At 40.0% G+C, this 21,399-nt stretch overlaps 1 long non-coding RNA gene across 2 annotated transcripts in view; it reads left to right on the plus strand.

Annotated features, from left to right (window-relative positions):
* LOC107976277 (uncharacterized) overlaps window positions 1-21,055 on the plus strand; it is a 37,373-nt gene extending 16,318 nt beyond the window's left edge. Inside the window, exon 3 of one of the 2 annotated variants that reach the window (XR_010159467.1) lies at window positions 19,629-21,055. This is a non-coding gene — a long non-coding RNA (uncharacterized LOC107976277). Of the gene's footprint in view, window positions 1-14,305; window positions 15,111-19,628 lie in introns of those variants that run through there. The other variant, XR_001720123.3, reaches the window with a different exon arrangement.
* The last annotated feature ends 344 nt before the right edge of the window (window positions 21,056-21,399 follow it).

Consider the following 21,399-nt stretch of genomic DNA (forward strand, 5'->3'; position numbering starts at 1 on the left):
GTTCCCCTGAGCTTGTTTCATCTGCCTTTGCCTGCTTCCAAACCCCACCATGTGAGGCAGGAGCATGTGGGACAATGGCTCTGGTGTTTGTTGACTTTTCTCTTTTTACTCACAGTTATTGTACAGTTTCTGCATTCGTTGACATTAATGTTGAGAGATGGTTGTCAGAATATTTTCTTTTTCTTTTTCTTTTTTTTGTTTTTTGTTTTTTTTTATGGAGACTTGCTCTGTCACCCAGGCTGGAGTGCAGTGGTGCAATCTCTGCAACTTCTGCCTCCTGGGTCCAAGGAATTCTCCTGCCTCAGCCTCCTGGGTAGCTGGGACTATAGGCGTACGCCACCATACCTGGCTAATTTTTGTATTTTCAGAGAAACGGGGTTTTGCCATGTTGGCCAAGCTGGTCTCGAACTTCTGGCCTCAAGCAATCTACCCACCTTGGCCTCCCAGAGTGCTGGGATTACAGGTGTGAGTCACCATGCCAGGCCAGTCGTAGCATTTTCACAGATGTAAAGTTATCTCATTTGGGAAGGGGACTAGGTGAATAATTTACTACACTCTACCATTTGTCTATAGCACCCTGAATCCCCACTTTTTTTTGAGATGGAGTCTCACTCTGTCCCTGAGTCCCCACTTTCAAAGGGCTCATTAAAGTATAATATCCATACAAAAAGTGTACATATCACAAGTGCAGATCCCAATTAATGTTCACAAACTGCACGCACCTTTGTGTCCAGCCCAACGGCCAGGGGAAAGAGCTTTCTAGCACCATGGAACCCTCCTGTGTTCCTTCTCAGTTGCCACCCCTGCCCCTCACCAAGGGTAACCATGGCATGGATTCATCGTGCCCTTGTTTGTACATTATAGAGATGATGTCATATGGCATGTACTTGGATGTGCCTAGCCTCTTTCATCATGTTGGTGAGATTCATCCATATTGTGCAGTTGGCCCATTCTCACTGCTAAACACTGTTATCCATTTGTGAATACACCACTATTTACCCCTTCTATGGTAATTGAAGTAGTTTCAAGTTTTTGGCTAATTTGAATAGTGCTGTGGTGAACGTTCTTGTACGTGCCCTTTGGTGAATATATGTACACATTTCTGGTGGCAATACACCTAGGACTAGAGTTGTCTGTTCAGTATATAAAAATTCCTATTGCTGTACATCCTTGTCAAAATGTGGTATTGCCTATCTTTTTTATATGATCTGTTCTGGTGGTATTTGGTGATATTTCATGGTGGTTGAGCATCTAGTCATCTTTTACTGGCCATTTGGTTCTGCCCTTTTGGGAAAATCTCTTTTGGCCATTTTTCCTTTGCTAGCACTTCATTTTAGAGCAAAAAGAACTATTTCCTGGTAACTTGTGATTTCACGCTGTTCACAAAACAAATTAGTCATAGAGCAAAAAAGTCAGACCTTGAACAACGGCACTAAATTCTCCAGGATTGTGCTACCATCAGGTTAGGGATTTGGCATTAATACTGCTATTATTTGGTAATCATTTAAGGTTTTTGAGCCAGGTAATGATGGGGCCATTGGTGAATTACATAGGCTAATCTAAAGATGATGGGCGGGATGGGTTACAGAAAAGCGAACCTGTGGCTAGATAAACCAGACAAATAATGTGCCCATGGTTCAAACAGAGAGAGAAACAATAAAATTGGAAAATAAGGGACAAATCAGAGATAAATTGGAAAGAAAAATTTAACAAAAACGAAAGAGTTCTCTGATCACTTTTAAGCCCATGAGAAGAGTAGTCATAACACAGACAGAATTAAGTAAATCAGAAGAATGAGCTATTTTGGAAAAGAAAAGCATGAGTTTGGTATGAAATCCAACAATTTTGACACACCAACAGGACATCCAGGATAAAGTATATGAGAGACAACTGAAAAACAGGGATTTTAGCTCAAGAGATGCAAGATAGAGATTTGTGAATCATCTGTTAAAAAAAAAGTGATATAGGAGTAAAGACAACATAGAGAAAGAAGAACATAAGATCAAGAAGAGAAACGACACTCCTATTTAACGGATGAGGAAAAGAAAAGAATTTAAGGAAGAAGTCGGAGGAGAGTAGACCTACATCAGTAGAAGGAGAACCAGAGGAGAATTAGAAGAGTCTTACATCATAAGCATCAGAGAAATAAGACTTAAAATAGGAGACAATCAACACAGAAGCCTCAGAGAAGCAAAGTAATATATGAGATCTGGGGGAGGAGAAAAGCCTTTTGGATATAGCATACATTGTCATTGGTGACAGTGGAGAGAATGGTTTTGAGTGAGTGCTAGAGAGGAAAGTCATAAGACATTCAGAAATGAGCTGATCATCAGACAATACAGTGAGCAATGTATTATTAGAACACTATCAATGGCTTCGATTGTGAATGGCAGAAAAGAATTAGGTCAGAAAGAAGAAAAGGCAGAGAGTCAAGTGAAAACTTTTTCCAAATAAAAGAGATCTGTACTTGGATTAGGCACACAGAAAGATGCCCCCAAAAGAGTGATTCATTGATAATTTTGGAAAGTAAAGGATCGTTGCAGACCTGAAATGCAACAGGGAAAGAAGGTTTAAAAAACTCCTCCTGGGGAGAATAGTAAGAAATGAATTCTTCTACAATATAATCTAAAGATCCTGGATAAAATATAAAAACCATTCTTTAAAAGTATAGGTGAATGTGCAAGAAAATAAAATTCTCAAATTCCAGATACAAAAAAGAGCTGAAAACCAAAAAGCCTTCAAGCTAACGTCACTTCCCAAGGCAGGGAAGGGGGATGGGCCTTGTTATTGATACCCTGGGGATTTGGTTTTTTGTCCACATGGGGATTAGAATTCGGGCCTCTGTGTAAAGCTAGGATCCTTTAAAATCCATCCTTATAAAAAGGTGAAAAAAGGGGGGAAAAACCAACCATCAGCCCAGGCAGACTTTAAAAAAAAAAAAAAAGTTGTCTGTCTCAGGCCTAGCCTTGGGTAGAAAAAACAGTCTCCCCTAGGAGCTCATGTATCTGGGTCTGGGCTGCTATGTAATGTACTAACTCTCAATCTAAGAAACCACCATAGGTCAGGCGTGGTAGCTCATGCCTGTAATCTCAGCACATTGGAAGGCTGAGGCAAGCAGATCACCTGAGGTCAGGAGTTCAAGCCCAGCCTGGCCAATATGGTGAAACCCTGTCTCCACTAAAAAATTACAAAAATTAGCCGGCCATGGTGGTAGACACCTGTGATCCTAGCTGCTCGGGAGGCTGAGGTGAGAGACTTGCTTGAACCCGGGAGGTGGAGGTTGCAGTGAGCCGAGATCGCATCACTGCACTCCAGCCTGGGCGACAGAGTGAAACTCCGTCTCAAAAACAAAGAAAAAAAAAAGAAACCAACATAAAATTTTGTCCCAGGTTGTTAATACCTTGGAATATGAATGCAAAGCAACCCTGTATTGGCTATGCCCCAATACAAGCCACATAGAAGTCCCATGAATAAAGTGCCAAGGAAGATGAACTTGGAGCTCAATAACTGTAAATCACAAGTAATAGTTTATAAGCATACCAAGAATCTGTCCACCCAAGGCACAATAAACTGCAGAGTTAATCTTCAGTAAATTCAGATAATTAAACAATTCAAGTTAAACCATAAAATAATTATGTTTAAAATGATTAAGGACATAAAAGAAGATATGGGAAAAAAACTTCAGAGTAATACACTGTTTAAAAATTAAAATCAGGAAAGAAAAAGCTGAGAAGGAAGATACATTGGAAATAAGTGGGCCGGGCTCTGTGGCTCACGCCTGTAATCCCAGCACTTTGGGAGGCCAAGGCAGGTAGATCACGAGGTCAGGAGTTTAAGACCAGCCTGGCCAAGATGGTGAAACCCCGTCTTTACTAAAAATACAAAAAGTTAGCCAGCCCTCGTGGCAGGTGCCTATAATCCCAGCTACTTGGGAGGCTGAGGCAGGAGAATCACTTGAACCAGGGAGGCAGAGGTTGCAGTGAGCTGAGATGGCACCACTACACTCCAGCCTGGGCAACAGAGCGAGACTCCATCTCAAAAAAAAAAATAAGAAAATAAGAAAATAAGTAAAATTTCTAAGAATAAAAAATAGGTATAGCCATCGAAATTATAAAACTCAGCAAATGCATTAAAGAGCAAGGTCAACATAGGAAAAGAGAGATTTGGTGTACAAAAAGCTAGATCTGAGGAAATTGCTCAATTGAATCTCAAAGAGACAAAAAGAGATGAAACTATCAGGAAGAGGTTAAGAAACAGAAAGGATAAAATGAAAAAGAGTTCTAGAAGGAGATCCAACCAAAGAAAAGAAGGGATTGGTCATTCATTCATTCATTCATTCGAGGGCCAAATGAATCTAGAAAGCTTGAATTTTAAATCACTCAAGTTGACACAACCGGTATACCAGCTCTTCCGTCTGATTATTCCAATCCACATTCTTCTCTTCCTTTTCTAAAGTTCACTGGTAATTACAACCCATACCTCACAATGCACCTCCTGATTACACGCTGCCTCGTATACAGCAATGTTTTCACACATGCTATTTATATCTCCCTGACTAAACTGCAAGAACCTAAAAGAAATCATGTCTTATATCTTACATTTCCTACAGTGCCTGGTATTACTCAATCTAAACTAGAATTTAAAGAGATAAATAATAGAATTAAAGATAAAAGCCTTCATTTGAAGGCTTCAACCTGTAATCATTTACTTTAATAAAGGCATATTCATTTATCTTTTTTATAGACAAAACATATCCCATTCAAAAACATGCACATTCCACCAACATGTGCATGAGTTCAGCTTAAACTTTATCTTTAGCTTAAAATGCCTTTAAGTATTCTTTCTTTCGGTATGCACCCAGCAAGTTTGCATGCTGAGCATATTTTGTAAATCAAGCTATAAATAACTATAATAAATGTCATATGTAAATTGATCTATTTTCAAGGTTTCTGAGTACAACAGAAGATCTGAATAATTTTTTGAATAGCTGACAAATACTTTTTCTGTTTTTGCATTTGGATATCTCCCAAACAACTGAGCAAATTTTCCTAAAACTTCATCTACAATTCTCTGTAGGATTAAGAACGGACATGAGAAAATTCATTTCTGAAACAGGTAATTAATGAAGGTCAAAGGCAATGAAAATTAACAGCTCGATACATGATCCCTGCAATCACTCGGCTTTATTCTAGTGACACAATAAAGAATGCATGATGGTAACATTGAAAAGAATAACCAGTAGAAATATGCATATTTTCTACTGGTTTTTTTTTCAATGTTACCATCTATAATTCTTAATGGCACATCACTGCTGTCCATTTCAGCATAAAATTCATTTTTAGGACACAAGTTGAGAGTATCTTAAGCAATAATCTACACTTTCTTCATCACCTCTAAAATGACTTAATGAAAGCAAGTCAAATCTTTAAAAAGGTGTCTGCACCATTAAAATAACTGGATTCATTCATCCCACTGCTATCTTCCCCATATCATGGAAAGATTCATTGCTGAGAAGACATAATATAGTGGCCAAAAAGGAAATTGGTCTGAAGAAATTAATAAATCAGGAGACACAAGCCAGCAAACCCAGAGAGAAAAACCCAAAGTGGTTTCCTCTTATTCGCTCTGCTTAATCTTCAAACCAAGAGAGACTTCAAAGTCCAAGAAAGTCCAAGAGCAAAAATGACAAAGCAGCAGCAGCAGCTGTCTCAGCTGATTGGGACACAGGTTTAGGTACCATGCTCCTCATTAAAAAACCCAGCTAAGTTCCACATTAATCTTCATAGTTAATTTCTTTTACTTAAAGGCATACATGTTTGTGGATAAGAATTTGACTAACAGTTGTTTGGCCAGAAGCTAAAATAAAATTTTAAATTCTAAATGACATCGTGTAATATACATGATATTACACGAATGTGAAGCCAGCTATGCCAAGCCCCTCAGCCACCCCGGTACTCTGCTCTTGAGGTGGTCCAAGCTCACCTGTAGAAAAGGTAAACACAAATCGAGTAGTACATGTGAAATCCATTCATTCCCTGGTCTGTGTTTACAGGTACCATGCTTGCAGCCACACATCAAGTAAGGATTTTTGGCCATGAAACTTTCCAAATGAAGTCTGCTAACTCCTGAATAACAGCCAACAGCTATCTCACCAACGTTTCCTTGGGGACCTCCAGGACTTAATTCCTTCAAAGAGTTCTGTCTTCTCCATCTGCACACCATTCTATTTGTAAATGTGAGACTTTGAACTCAAGAGAGGAGATCTAATTAGTAGAGAAAGCAGAGGGATGTTCAACAGGTCTATCTAGGGGATCGGGGCCTTTAGTACACAATAGGGAGAGAGAAGCCTCAGCGCCACTTGTGAGACTCACGGAAAAGTGACAATTAAGTTCTCTGAGCTCCCTAAGAAAAAGAGGTCTATGCATGCATTCTCTTTTGCAAGCATTCTCCTTTGAATACTAATCCTAGAAATGTCACTCCAGAAGCCAGAAGAAATTATAAGATGTTTCCTAGTTCTGTCAATGCGAGAGACCCTGAGGGAATATCTTGTTTAGAGCTGTGCTGCAGGCATTCAGAGGGATAGAGCAGAGCTTCTTAGCAAAAATAAATAAATAAATAAATACACCCCCATATGCAAACTATCTAATAAGCAATCACACTTCTCTGTTAAGCTAAGACCCTCCAAAGCACTCTAGGAAAAATTTGTCTTTTAGAGTAAATCATCCCTGGATTAAGTCTGGGTTTTCTTATAATTTTTTTAATTAAACAAATATTGCATTCATAGTATCACAGTACGGATCATACACCAAACAGAAGACTTCTCATCTGATTTCTTACTATTTGCATAGCATTCCACTTTCAGTTTTTGAGATGGGAGAAGAGTCTCTGCAGCTAAAGGTCACAGTCATTCTGTGGCACTTTGCCCATGGAAGCGCTCTGTCAATAGAATATCCTCAGATGTGCTGAATTGAAGTATGCATGCTAAAATAGATAAACAAGCAAACAAAACCTGAGAATCGGAAAGTACCAAAAGTCCAATCCTCTACTGAGGCCCAGAGAGAGGCCCCAACTCTCATGCGTACAGTCAGAGCCATTAGAAACTGGGGCCACAGGCCACAGCCTTTCTATGCTCCACACTTCTGACACTGGTAAGAGTAAAGGGCCGCAGGACACATATGCTATACCAGTTGGGGGATTCAGAGTTACATGCCATTCAGCTTGGACCAGTATGATTTATTAGGTTGGTACAAAAGTGTTTGTGGTCTTTGTCATTGCTTTTAATGGCAAAAACCGCAACCGCTTTTGCACCAACCATATTATACAATATGTTGATGTGGTCTGGTGTAGTTCTCCTTCAGAGTCCACTATTATGCTCACCAATCCCAGTGCAAAGCCATTATTACCCTAGGTCACAGGGAAAGTCATATCTCTTGGGTTCACCTCTCCCTTGCAAGTCTATTAGGGGTGGGAGTGTTTGTTTTTAGAGACAGGATCTCACTCTGGCATCCAGGTTGGAATGCACTGGCACAATTATAGCTCACTGCAGCCTCGAACTCCTGGGCCAAAGCGATTCTCCTGCCTCAGCTTCCCAAAGCACTGGGATTACAAGGCATAAGCCACCACACACACTCTCCAAGTCTTGTTTTTTTTAAGTCACTTGACTTAGTAACTTCCAAAATTCTAACCAAAAGTTTTCTCCTGTTCTAAACTTCCCCTTCAATGAGAAAACATGGTTTGCGTCGACTCCTTTCAGCTACCCATGTTCAAAAAGCTCCTTCCCACTTTCTGAACCCACTGCTTCTTTAAAATGACACCATTCCATATGGTAGCACCAGCCACATGTGTTGTATCAATTTAAATGTTCATTATTTTAAATTAAATAAAATTGAAAATTCAGTTTCTAAGTCACATTAACCACACATCAAGTGTTCACGACCCACATATGTTGATGGTGGCCATAGCACTGGACAGCACAGTTGGCTACAGTATTAGACAGCACAGAGAACATTTTCATCATCACAGAAATGTCTATTGGACAGTGCAGCTCTAGAAGCTGCAGATTTCCTCCCAGCTAGACTGTGAATTCCTTAATCTTCTCAAACACTGCAACTCTGAAACACGGTTGATTATTATTAGGCCCCAGCTAAAATGGGATTACACTAAATTTTATTTGTAGCAGAGGACTTTGCATCCTAGGCCAATATTTTTTTCACCTTTTATTTTGAGATAATTGCAAATTTTGATGCAATTGTTAAAAAAATGATACAGAAGGATTTCATCTCCCCTTTCCTCAGTTTCCTCCACTGGTTACATCTTTTATAAATATAATACAACATCAAAACCAGGAAATCGACATTGCTATTATCCACCTACTTTATTCAGATCTCACCAATTTTATATGCACTCATTCAAGTGGGTATATGTCTCTGTGTGCATATGTGTATTAGTTCCATTAAATGTTATTACATGTTCAGGTTCAGGAACCACCATCACAGTCAAGATTCACATGAATCTCTCCTGCCACCACTTTGTAGTCACAACCACCTCCCTCCTTCTCCTCTCCCTAACCCCCAGAAACCACTAATCTGCTTCCTATGTCTATAATTTTGTCATTTTAAGACAGTATATGAATGGACTCAAACTGTATTTAACATTTGAGACTGGCTTTTTTCACTCACATAATTCCCCTGAAATACATTCAAGTTGTTAAGTATTTCAATAGTTTATTCCTTTTATTGCTAAGTGTTATTCTATGGTATGGACATACCACCATTTGTTTAATCATTAGCCCATTTATGGACATTTGGGTTGTTTCCAGTTTTTTGTTTTGGGGTTTTTTTTTTTTTGGAGATGGAGTCTCACTTTGTCAACCAGGATAGAGCGACATGACCACAGCTCACTGCAGCCTCAACATCCCGGGCTCAAGCAATCCTCCCACCTCAGCCTCTGGAGTAGCTGGGAACACAGATGTGCACCACCATGCCTGGCTAATTTTTGTATTTTTTGTAGAGACAAGGTATCATTGTGTTGTCCAGGCTGGTCTCAAACTCCTGAGCTCAAGCAATCCTCCTGCCTCAGCCTCCCAAAGTGCTGGGATTACAGGCCTGAGCCATTGCATTTCCAGTTTTTAACTATTACAAGTAAAGCTGCTATGAGCATTCGTGTACATGTCTGTGTGTGAACACAGTTTTCATCTCTCTGAGATAAATGCCCAAAAGTGCAATTGCTGGATCATATGGTAAAAGCATGTTTAGTTTTTAAAGAAACTGCCACGTGCTTTCCCAGAGTGGCTGGCCAGTTTACATGCCAACCTGCAATGTATGAGTAATCCAGTTTCTCTGTATCTTCATCAGCATTTGGTGTTGTCACTACTTCTTATTTTGCCATTGTAATAGGTATGTACTGATATATTTTTGTGGTTTTGATTTGCATTTCCTAATGGCTAACGATCATCTTTTTCATGTGCTTGTTTACCATCTGTACAGCCTCATCTGTGAAATGTCTGTTCACACCTTTTGCCCATTTTCTAATTGGATTGTGTGTTATTTCACTGCTGACTTTTGAGAGTCGTTATTAATCTAGATACTAGTACTTTATGAGATATGTGGTTTGCAAATATTTCCTCCTATCCACTAGCTTGTCTCTTTGTCCCCCTCACAGGGTCTTCCACAGAGCAAAGTTTTCAATTCTAATGATGTCCAATTTACCAATTTTTCTTTTTCTAGATCATATTATTAGTGTCAAGTCTATGAACTCCTCACCAACCCCTGGGGCCTTTTTTTCCTAAAAGTTGTATAGTTTTGCATTTTATGTCTAAGTCCATGTTCCATTTTGAGTTAATGTTTGTGTAAAGTGTAAGGTTTAGGTCAAGTTCTTTTTTTTTTTTTTTTTTTTTTGCCTATAGATGTCCAATTGCTATAGTTCCATTTATTAAAAAGACTGTCTTTCCTGCATTGAATTGCTTTTTGCCTCTTTGCCAAAAACTAGCTGGGCAGAAGAGGTTCTAGAAATCTGTTGCACAACGACATGAATGTACTTAACACTAGCAAACTGTGCACTTAAACATAGTTAAGATGACCCATTTTATGTTGTGTTTTTAGTACAACTGAAATTTTTTAATTTAAAAATTACTTGGGCATACTTGTGTGGGTCTGATTCTGGATTCTCTATTCTGTTCCATTGATCTATGTGTCTGTCTCTTTGTCAATATCACACGGCCTTGATCTAGAGTAGATATTTAACATGTTCAAATCAGGTAAAGTGATTCCTCCCACTTTATTCTTTTTGAAATTGTTTTAGCTATTCTAGATTCTGTGCAGATAATTCTATTTTTATTTTATCCTTCAAAAAAGTTAATAAAAGCATTTCATAGAAGGAAAAACTGAGGCATTAATCTGTATTTACTCACCAAAAATTTATTCAAATAATCATTGAGCATCTTTTCTTTTTTTTAATTATACTTTAAGTTTTAATAAAATTTAATACTTTAAGTTTCATGTCATGGAGGGTGTTTTAGGATACATGAAAGATCATAATCATTCTCCCCACTGAGCCTACTGTTAACTCTCAGGTGGTGATAGTCCTGTGTTATCAGTTAGTAGTGGAAGCTGTATCTATGATACAGCTCAGTTAAGCAGAGGTTAGTAGAGGAAGAAGATGGACACAGCTACTCCAGAGCAAAGACTTAGGGTCGATGGCTTTACTTGTCAACAGATGGCATCTTTACTGCTTGGCATAGGCCACTTGATAACTGGAATACACCCTATGGTAAGGTCCATTTAGCTTCTGCACAGCTGAGGGGCTACTTTGCAGTGACTGTAGCTTTTCATGAGTTTCCAACTGTCAACACAATGATCCAGCACAATAATGCAATGCTATTTGGAAATACAATACTTACATCCTATTAATATCTGCTTTTAAGGTATCATTCGGGAAAGACAAGAGCAATATGGAATCATCTATCCCATTACAAACACATGACTTCATTACTTTTGCTGTATGGTTCTCATATGAGCAGAAAATTTCTTGGTTTCTTAGAAGATTAAGGAAGGTCAAATGGGGTTTTCATTGTCTATCAAAAGATAACTGTTGGTTTCTACAATAGGATTTTATATATAAGGTAATCCCTTACAAGAAAAGAAAAGTTCCAGAATAAATTGATCACTATAGGCAGGTCACATTAAAGAACTCTATAAGGCCCATTTTCAAATATTGTGCAAGACAACAGGCTTACAGAGATGGAAAAGGATTGGTCTCTGACCTCAAGTATTGAATGACAGCAGGTAACTATAATAAATTCTAAAATAAAGGTTTGCATAAAGCTCCACTGGAGCCTGGAGGAAGAAAATTTGTACTCAATCAGAAGAGGTCAGAGAAAGCCTTACAGAAAATTTGAAATTAGAGTCAGTTTTGAAAGGCTTAAAACTATAGATCAAAGTCAAGAAAAGAGCCATCTTGGAAAAAAATTGTTTTAATCCTCAATGGAATGTTTTAGTGATCTACTGCACTGAATGTTGACCACAGTTAACAATAATGTATGGTATATTTCCAATTGCCACAATAGATTTTTAACATTCCCACCACACAAAGAAATCACAAATTGGTGAGGTGATGGCTATATTAATTAGCTTGACTGAATCTTTCTGTAATGCACACATAGATCAAAACATCCCATTGTGTCCCATAAACATACACAATTATTTGTTACTTAAAAATCAGTTTTAAAAATTCCTCAGTGAGAAGTTTCACTGCAGAACTCTTCCTTCACATACATATCTGTCAGCTTATTTATCATAAAACAGGACAGACAATTGACACTGTCAGTCAGGGCAAAGGAAAAGTGAGGGTAAAAAAAATAATACCCAAATACATGTCATAGGCTCTGTGTAATGACTACAAAAGCATTACAAGTGGATGTGTGCTTCCTGCCAGCCAAAACAAAGGGAAAAATTAGTATAGTAGTCACAGTATTCATGAAATAAAAATTTACCTGCTTCCCAGGAGATTCAGAGCTTGTCTTATACCCAAATCTGAGAAGTGTTTCTTAGGAGGTTCCACAGAGAGGTATTATATGCCTAGCCAATTAACACCCTCCATGACATCCCTGCTGCACAGGCAGAGGATGTCATAGGCCTTTTTCTTTTTGTATCCCTCAGTGTTGCTTAGGCAACTCCCTGATGGTCTCATTGACTGAGCAAGGGATGGACAGCTCCTCTTTTTAAAATGTTTTGTAGAAATGGGATCTTGCTATGTTGCCCTGGCTGGTCTCAAACTCCTGATCTCAAGCGATCCTCCTGCCTTGGCCTCCCAAAGCACTGGGGCTACAGGTGTGAGCCACCATGCCCAGCAAACAGCTCCTTTTTGAGGCAATATTCCACAAATGTTATTTCTTCCTTGTGGACTTTTGATGAGAATTGGGCTAGCCTGGAGTATGCCCTGGGAATACACCTTAAGTCTTACTAGAAACAATATCAATTAAATATGCATCTCCTCATGTGATAAAACCTTAAACTCTATAGTGCTGTTTCAGGTTTTTGCGTGAAAAAATTATAGTAATTTCATTTCCGTGTCATCAAGAGTGTCACACAGAGACTGTGAGAAATGATTGTGACACTCTTGATGACATGGAAATCACTACCAACCCAAGAAACAATGCACATCTTTATGCTCTTTGAGTCACACCCATTCCTAGAGGTTCCACTTCACAGCAGAGTCTGAAAACACAGATTTCTATTGGCCCAGGGTTTCAGGAAGAATCCCCCAAGCAAACAGCCCAGGGCCCTGAAAAGAGTTAGGAAATGTTTTCAGTAGTGACAGCATTTGACAGCTCAGATCCCCACATTAACTGTCACCAAGACAGAGACATAAATATTCACCTGGCCTGCCGCAGCAGCTCACACTTGTAATCTCAGCGCTTTGGAAGGACAAGGTGGGAAGATTGCTTGAGCCTCGAAATTCAAGACGAGCCTGGGCAACAGAGTGAGACCCCCATCTCTACAAAAAAACACAAAGAAAAAGAAATAATGTTCAACTAAATGCAAAGCAAACTAATCAACGTGTTAATAGAAGTGTGGCCTTTACTCCTTTTGACAAAAGGAAGAAAGGACTCTGCTGTCCAGATAATGTGGTCCCGTCTCCTTGTTGACCAAATTACTAAAATTTTTTCACCCAAAAACCTGAAACAGCACTACAGAGTTTAAGTTTTTATCACACGAGGAGATACATATCTAATTGATATTGTGCCTACTTATACTTAGAGTGTAGTCCCAGGGCATATTCCAGGCTAGCCCAGTTCTCATCAAAAGTCCACAAGGAAGAAATAACATTTGTGGAATATTGCCTCAAAAAGGAGCTCTTTGCTGGGCATGGTGGCTCACACCTGTAACCCCAGTGCTTTGGGAGGCCAAGGCAGGAGGATCGCTTGAGACCAGGAGTTTGAGACCAGCCAGAGAAACATAGTGAGATCCCATTTTTACAAAAAATTTTAAAAAGGGGAGCTGTCCGGCCGGGTGCGGTGGCTCACGCCTGTAATCCCAGCACTTTGGGAGGCCGAGGTGGGCAGATCGTGAGGTCAGGAGATCGAGACCATCCTGATTAACACAGTGAAACCCCGTCTCTACTCAAAATACAAAAATTAGCCAGGCGTGGTGGTGGGCGCCTGTAGTCCCAGCTACTTGGGAGGCTGAGGCGGGAGAATGGCGTGAACCCAGGAGGCGGAACTTGCAGTGAGCCGAGATCATGCCACTGCACTCCAGCCTGGGCGACAGAGTGAGACTCCGTCTCAAAAAAAAAGGGGGGAGGATAGGGGGAGCTGTCCATCCCTTACTCAGTCAATGAGACCATCAGGGAGTTGCCTAAGCAACACTGAGGGATGCAAAAAGAAACAGGCCTATGACATCCTCTTTGCCTGTGCAGCAGGGATGTCATGGAGAGTGTTAATCGGCCAGGCGTATAATACCTCTCTGTGGAACCTCCTAAGAAACTCTTCTCAGATCTGGGTATAAGACAAGCTCTGAATCTCCTGGGAAGCAGGTAAATTTTTATTTTATGGATACTATGACTACTGTACTAATTTTTGCCTTTGTTTTGGCTAGCAGGAAGCACACATCCAGTTGTAATGCTCTTGTAGTCATTACACAGAGCCTATGACATGTACTTGGGTATTATTTTTTTTACCCTCACTTTTCCTTCACCCTGACTTCATTATTTATTTTTTTGTCCTCTTTGTTATTTCTGTAGTATATAAAAAATAAAATGCTAGCCAAGGGAATAAATGTTGATATATATCTGTCTGTAATTTATGCAGGTCGGTAGAGAGCATCAACATATATTGTGGAGCAGGAAAACAAACGTCCAGAGAGAATGTCTATGATGGTACCCAATGAGTCTAGGACCAGGATTCTTATGCTATGGTCACTCATATTTTTGAGTTTCATCAAATGAATGTCCTCCACATCACCAGCAAGCAGCTTCCACCTTCTGGATCTTCAGAATGGTCTTAAAGATGAGGGATGGAGGCCAGGCACGCTGGCTTATGACTGTAATCCCAGCAGGAAGCTGGGAGCCCAAGGCAGGAAGATTGCTTGAGGCTAAGAGTTCAAGATCAGTTTGGGCAACACAGCAAAAACTATCTCTACAAAAACTAAAACTAAAAATAAATCACCTGAGCATGGTGGTGCATGCCTATAGGCTGAGGTGGCTGAGGTGGAAGGATTGCTTAAGCCCAGGAAGTTGAGACCACAGACAGCCATGATAGCACCATTGCACTCTGAGCAACAGGGCAAGACCCCAACTCTAAAAAAATAAATAAACAAATAGACAGAGATGGAAGGAAGAATTAATGGATAAAGTTTTGAGACAGTCCCACTTATAAAAGAATTATTTTTATTTCTTGAATATAAGAAAGACAGGGTCTTGCCATATTGCCCAGGCTGGTCTCGAATGCCTGGGCTCTATCAATCCAACCATGCCCAGTTAATGTATTTTTTTACATTTATTTTTTGTAGCGATAGGTTCTTGCTATGATGCCCAAGCTGATCTTGAACTCCTGGCCTCAGTTGAGCCACTGTGCCCAGCCTTAGGAGAATTATTAAATGTATAAGTAAATGTGATTCAATGCTCATACCTCTCTAAACTTATTTCATAAATACATTCAGAATCATAAAATCATGGTTCACTTTTTTAACCCACATTTGTAAAATATAGTAAACATAGCTATAACTTAATTACTATCTTAGCTTGGGTGTCCCTGAAAGCAGAGCTTGAGACAAAGACTTACGTGTGAGTGTTTTCCTGAGATACATGATTCCAAGGAGAGGATGTGAATGACAGTGTCAGCAAGTGAGCAAGGAGGAAGGGTCCCTAGGAATGGGCATTGGCAAGTTGGCCTCCACTGTGGGTAATTGGCTTCTCAGTCCTGAAGGACTATTTGACAAGCCATATGAAATATGTTTTAGAACTGTGAATAGAGGAAGAAACATTTATTCACCAGTTTCCAAAACCCATTGATCAAAGGTCATGCCCCAAGTGTTAACACCCCCAGTGCCTTCCAGCTTATGCACGTGTGAGCCCCGGTGGGTTTCCAGGCACCTGGCACCCAGACTGCAATGGCAGAGAAGCCCAGAGTGGGATGTTAGAGGGCATAGTAAGGGTCAGAGGCATCTGCAGGAAGGAACTGATGATCCGCAGCATCTTGTCATATTCTGAGAACTTATTAAAAGCAAGCAAAAGAAACTGTACTTTTTTCTTGATCTGTCTATAACCCGTTTAAAGCTGAAAAGGAAATTAAAGCTTTTTATTTCATGGCCTCCTGTGCAAAAAACATAGGTCAGATGAAAAATCAAATACTGAAGTTACCATTAGCATCTGAGAAGAGCTGGAAGCTAAATATCCCATTGTGTCTGATATAAGTATTACATGAAATTAATGAAGAATATCAATACAGGTATGACAAGAGGGCAGTGACTAAGAGTCTTCTCATCTGAAAGAGACAGTAGGGAAGGACCACCCATCCCACTGCCAATCTAAACACTGTGTGGACTTAATATAGTGTTTAGTCTCTATCTTCCAGCTGAACACCAAGTTGAAGATGGCAGACAGTAGCTATTTAAATGGAAAATTAGTTCTCATACATCCAAACAATATCCAGGAACTCTGGCAGCCTGAGATTATCAGAACATAATAGATCTTTTGCTATTATCATCAGAATTTGCAGCAAAGACATAGAATTCCAGTTACAGAGGTAGTTACAAGAATAAGCCAGGAGCTGTGAATAGGGCTTATGGAATTTTTTAATAAATGAGTGAAAGCTAGACATTTCTCCATAGAGCAAAAAAAACCTTTAACAGACAGACTCTCACTCTGTTGCTCAGGCTGGATTGCAGTAGCACAATCATTGCTCACTGTAACTTCAAACTTCTGGGCTCAAGTGACCCTCCCATCTCAGCATCCCAAGTAGCTGGGACTACAGGTACATGCCACCACATCTGGGTAATTTTTTTTATTTTTTTGTAGAGAAGGGGTCTTGCTATGTTGCCCAGACAGGTCTTGAGCTCTTGGCCTCAAGTGACCCTCCCACCTCAGCCTCCCAAAGCACTGAGTTTACAGAAATGAGCCACTATTCCTGGCTGAAAGACATTTTTAAATACAGCATTAAAATACATAATACAAAATTAAGGTAGTGAAAATAAATAGTTTTAATGTACAGAGAGATTTATCACAATATTTCTATAAGGGCTATATCCCTTTAAATCTAAATTTTATATTAATCATTTATAATTACTCATTAAACTTTTATAGGGGAAAAAATAAGTGACTAGATTTTATGGGAATGTAGCTCTGTTTCACATTAGGGGATTGTCTTAGATAACATTTCACCAAGTTATTAAAAGGACTTCTGTGAGCCGAGAATTGCATGGTAAGATATGCTAGAGAAACTCTGGGTTATACAAGGTAAACCAGTCTCTCTTCTGCAGGAATTTCACTTTGCTGGACGTGGAGATTGCTGATGGGGTCTAAGAGTGCCCTGCTTCTGCCAAGCTTGTTTAAATAGCACTATTCCAAGGACATTCCATGGAACATAAGTGCACTAAATGCCAATGTGAGAAGCTGATCAAAGCCCTAATTTTTGAACTGTGTCTGCCCGTGAAGTCCTGGAGTTCCATGGCTGTGCCTCAAGGCTACTCAAGAAAGGGAGGGAGGAGACGAAAGTGGAGAGTCCCTGAGCCAACAGAGCCCTGAGCCTTTCATTCCTGTGGTTAGCCAGAGTCCTTTTACATCTATATTTATATACTCATTTAACATCTTTATATTTATATATTCATTTTATATCTATATTTATATGCTGGGTTTCCAGGTAAGATTTTGGTTATGTAAAAACTCAGGTCTTTTTTTAAAAAAAAAAAAAAAAAGTGCAAACACCTCATCTAGAATCAGTGCATCCACACAGACATAAGTCTAAGGCAGCAGTTCTATGAAGACAATTGTGGAACCAGGCTCACCCCTAATATCAGCATTGCCTTGGCCAAGAGTACAAATGGAGGCCCACATAGATTATACATCCAATGTATGAGTTATATATCAAGCTAGCATCGCTAGTTAAAACATTGCTACTTCTACCTTGACAAATATACCCAAATTCAGAATCCTTAGACTTCCAGAAATCTACTCCCGAAAAATGGTCTCTTCCCACCTCCAGTTCCTACCACAAGCAGTCCAGTGTACAACCAAGAACGTAAGTTAAAGCTTCACCCGTGGTCCTTGAAACAGTCAATGAGTTGACCATCACTTGGCTCAAGTGGGCACACACAGTCAGCATACTTCACTCTAGAGAGGAAAGACCTCAGAAAGAGGGCCACAAGCATTGGAAGTTTAATTGTGACCATTTGGGCAGAGAATTCTGAAGTCTCATGTATCAGGAATGTGTTCCAGAAGGAAGATATATGGGGTCCAGATGGTTTTATTCTCTTATCCCAAGGACTTCTTGCTTAATGGGGAGGGAAAGGAACAAAGAAGGATGAGAGTGGAGCTCTCTAAAGCATGGGGCTCAAAGCAAGAGGTCTTCTTGCCAGGATTTAGGGCAGTACTAGCGGGAATCCCAATTGCAAGACGTCAGGCAGAAAAGGAAAGATGAAGTTGTCCCATGGGGCCAGCTTGCAAAAACCCAATCATGACAGCGATTGCAAACACTGTGGGGCCAGTCTCGGTGCACCTGAGCTTTCTTTTTTCTGATGAGAAAACCCAAAGCGTTTTATTTAGCTTTCTGAGCTAATCTTATAAGAAAATAAAATTCCAGCCTCAATTGTTGAAATTGTTACTTAGGAGAAAACTAAATAGAGAAATTTGAGATTAAATTCATAAACAGGGATGTTAGTAACAAACCACTTTGTAAGAGTTAATGAGAGACGATGAGTCATAAAGACAAATTTCAAGCAAACATTTATCCATTAAACAAGTGTCATTAGCATCCATATTATAGGTACTAGGGATATGCCAGTGAATAATTCAAAGTTCTTGCCCTTGAGGAACTTAATTCTTTTAGGATCAGCACATATACGTGTGCTCACACACCACACCCACTTCACGCACACACTTGAATAGTGATAAATTCTACGATAAAATGTAAACAGAGGTGGGAGTGGTGAGTGAAGAACTCTCTGAAGCTGTGATACTTAAGCAGAGACATGAAAGAAATGAGCTTTGTAAATCTCTAGGGGAAGAGCATTCCAGGCAGAAGTAACAGTAAGTGCAAAGTCCCTGGGGTAAGAATAAGCTTAGAATGATCAAAGAACAATGCAGGAAAGTATAGCTAGGTCAGGGTGGGTAAAGGGGAGACAGGTAGAAAATATGAGAGTGGAAAGGTTGGCATTGCCAGATTGTGCAATGTACCATATGGATCTAGAATTCAAGACAGAGATCTGGACTCCAGCTGAATATTCAGGAGTGACTAGCAAGAGGTGACAGTTAAAGCTCAAAGAAAAAAAAATTCACCCAAGAGTAAACAGAATAAAACTAATCAAATTTGAGAGGAGCCCTGGAAATCATTGATAGTGAACGTGGCAAGAGGAATCAATGATGAAGCCTGGAAATAAGTGATCCTTTCTGGAGGAATGAAGTGTACAGGAGGGTTAAATATTAAAGAGAAGTTAGTTCAACTTAAAACCACCAGAGGTCCATTGACTTTGACGAGCAGGAAGTCACTGGGGGACTCTGCCAAGGCAACTGCTATGCACTAGTGAGAGTGGAAGTCAAAACTCTACTTGAGTTTTGAAGTCAAAACACTTGAGAAATGTGTTAGAAATGAGTGAGGAGATTCTGCAAATTTGGATTGGTTTTTTAAGAATCTTGGCTGTGTAAGAGGGAGAATGGATAGGGCAGCAATTTCAGGATGAATTGGGGAAAATACTGGAGTTAAGTTGGAAAAAACTGATGTATGCTTGTTGGCTACATCAATAAGCACACACCAGTTTTTTCCATCTTAACTCCAGAAAGGAGCTGAGAAAGAAAGAGACGTTTAAGGTGCATGGGAGAGGATGTTGCTGAAGCAGCCTTCTCCATTCCACACATTGCCTTCCTGTGGGAAGACTTCAATTAACGTTGCTTACTCTATCTTATTTCATTGGCAAATTTAGGAAGAAAATGGCAATCTTGGCTCAAGTCTTCCCTTTGCCCTACCAGAAGTGAACCTGCCCACAGAAGGCACAAATTTGCCTCTGCTCTTCCATGATGTAATTTTGACCGGTAAAGGCTACCATACAGCACTGCTGAGAACTGACCAGTTCTGGGGTTCAGATCTCAGGTCCATTTGACAGAGACACCAAGCCACATCCTCCAACTCAGCTCTATCCATAATATTGCTGTGGCCTCTGTCTTTATTCTTTGATTTACTTCCTGAATTGTGCAGCACTGAGGTGGAAAAGACAGAAGGCTGCTTACTGGTCCTCAATGGACTCAACATTGTGAATAATTGATTAATGAAGGTATGAAGGAAAGGAAAGGAAATTTTACAAAGAAGGAGCAAACAGAAGAAATGACTTCCCATCCTCTCATACCAAAAAGTAGGAGAGAAGCATGTGCATGGGAGACAGGAGTTGAAAGTGTTCACAGTTGATATTGTCTACTTTCTCTATGCAGCTGGAAACAAAGCTATTTGCTGAGAGTGAGAATGTTAAAGATTTGAAGCCTTGAAGAGGTTGAAACACTACTTGAGAGAATGAGAGAGAGGGGATCAAGGATAAGTAAATGTGAGGAAAGTCCCCTCATTGCAATATGTTTACAACTAAATTGCACTTGCCCCAAAAACAAAGCCAAGGGAAAAAAATGTAGAAAATGTAGGTAGAAAATGGCTACATAATCAGCTTACAATTTCAACTTCAATTGACAATCAGTATTCCTCCCAGGGTAGACTCTTGGGGAAAGAGCAAGGGCCTAGAAACCTGGATTTACATCCCAGAACTGCCAGTAATAAATGCATTGGGTGAGCTGATGAAGAAGATAATTGCATGTGGTTGGAAGCTGCTGGCAGGGCCCTCATGACCCCTCCCTCCTGGTGTCCACTCCTATGTGTAACTCCCTCCTCTTGTATGTGAGCTTGACCTAATGACTCACTTCTAAAGAACTGAGTACAGCAAGAGTAATAGGATGTCACTTCTGGTATTGGGTTACAAAAAACTGACTTCTGTCTTATCCACGCTCTCACTCTCTCCATGTTTGCTCTGATGAGGCAAGTTGAAGAGGTACACATGGTGGGGAACTGAGGGTGACCTCCACCTGACTACCAGCAAGGAACTGAAGCCCTCAATGCAACACCCATCCAGGAACTGGCCTGGGTCCATAAATACATGAGTGAGATTGAAAGAAGATCCTTCCATGTTGAGTTTTCAGATCAGAATGCAGCCCTGGTCAGCACTTCTGTTGCCTTCTTATGAGGGATCCCAAAGCTGTGCCTGGATTCTGACCCACAGAAACTGTGAGCAAATAAATGTGTATTATTTGAAGCTGCTAAGTTTGGGGGCAATTTGTAATGCACAATAAATAATTCATGATGTGAAACTGTCCGACATGCTGGTAGGAGCTGACTGGTGTTTCCGCGGCAGCTGAGAGATGGATCATTTAATGGGATGTTGTATTAGTTCATTCTCACACTGCTATAAATAACTGCCCAAGACTGGGTAATTTATAAGGAAAAGAGATTTAATTGACTCACAGTTCTGCATGGCTGGGGAAACCTCAGGAAACTTATAATCATGGCAGGAGGGAAAGCAGGCACATCTAACATGGTGACAGGCGAGAGGGAGCATGTGAAGGAGGAACCGTCAAACACTTATAAAACCATTATACCTCGTGAGAACTCACTGTCATGAAAACAGCATGGGGGAGACAGCTTCCATGATCCAATCACCT

This window comes from Pan troglodytes, chromosome 7 (genome assembly GCF_028858775.2).
Source record: "Pan troglodytes isolate AG18354 chromosome 7, NHGRI_mPanTro3-v2.0_pri, whole genome shotgun sequence".
In the NCBI taxonomy this organism is placed as follows: Eukaryota; Metazoa; Chordata; class Mammalia; order Primates; family Hominidae; genus Pan; species Pan troglodytes.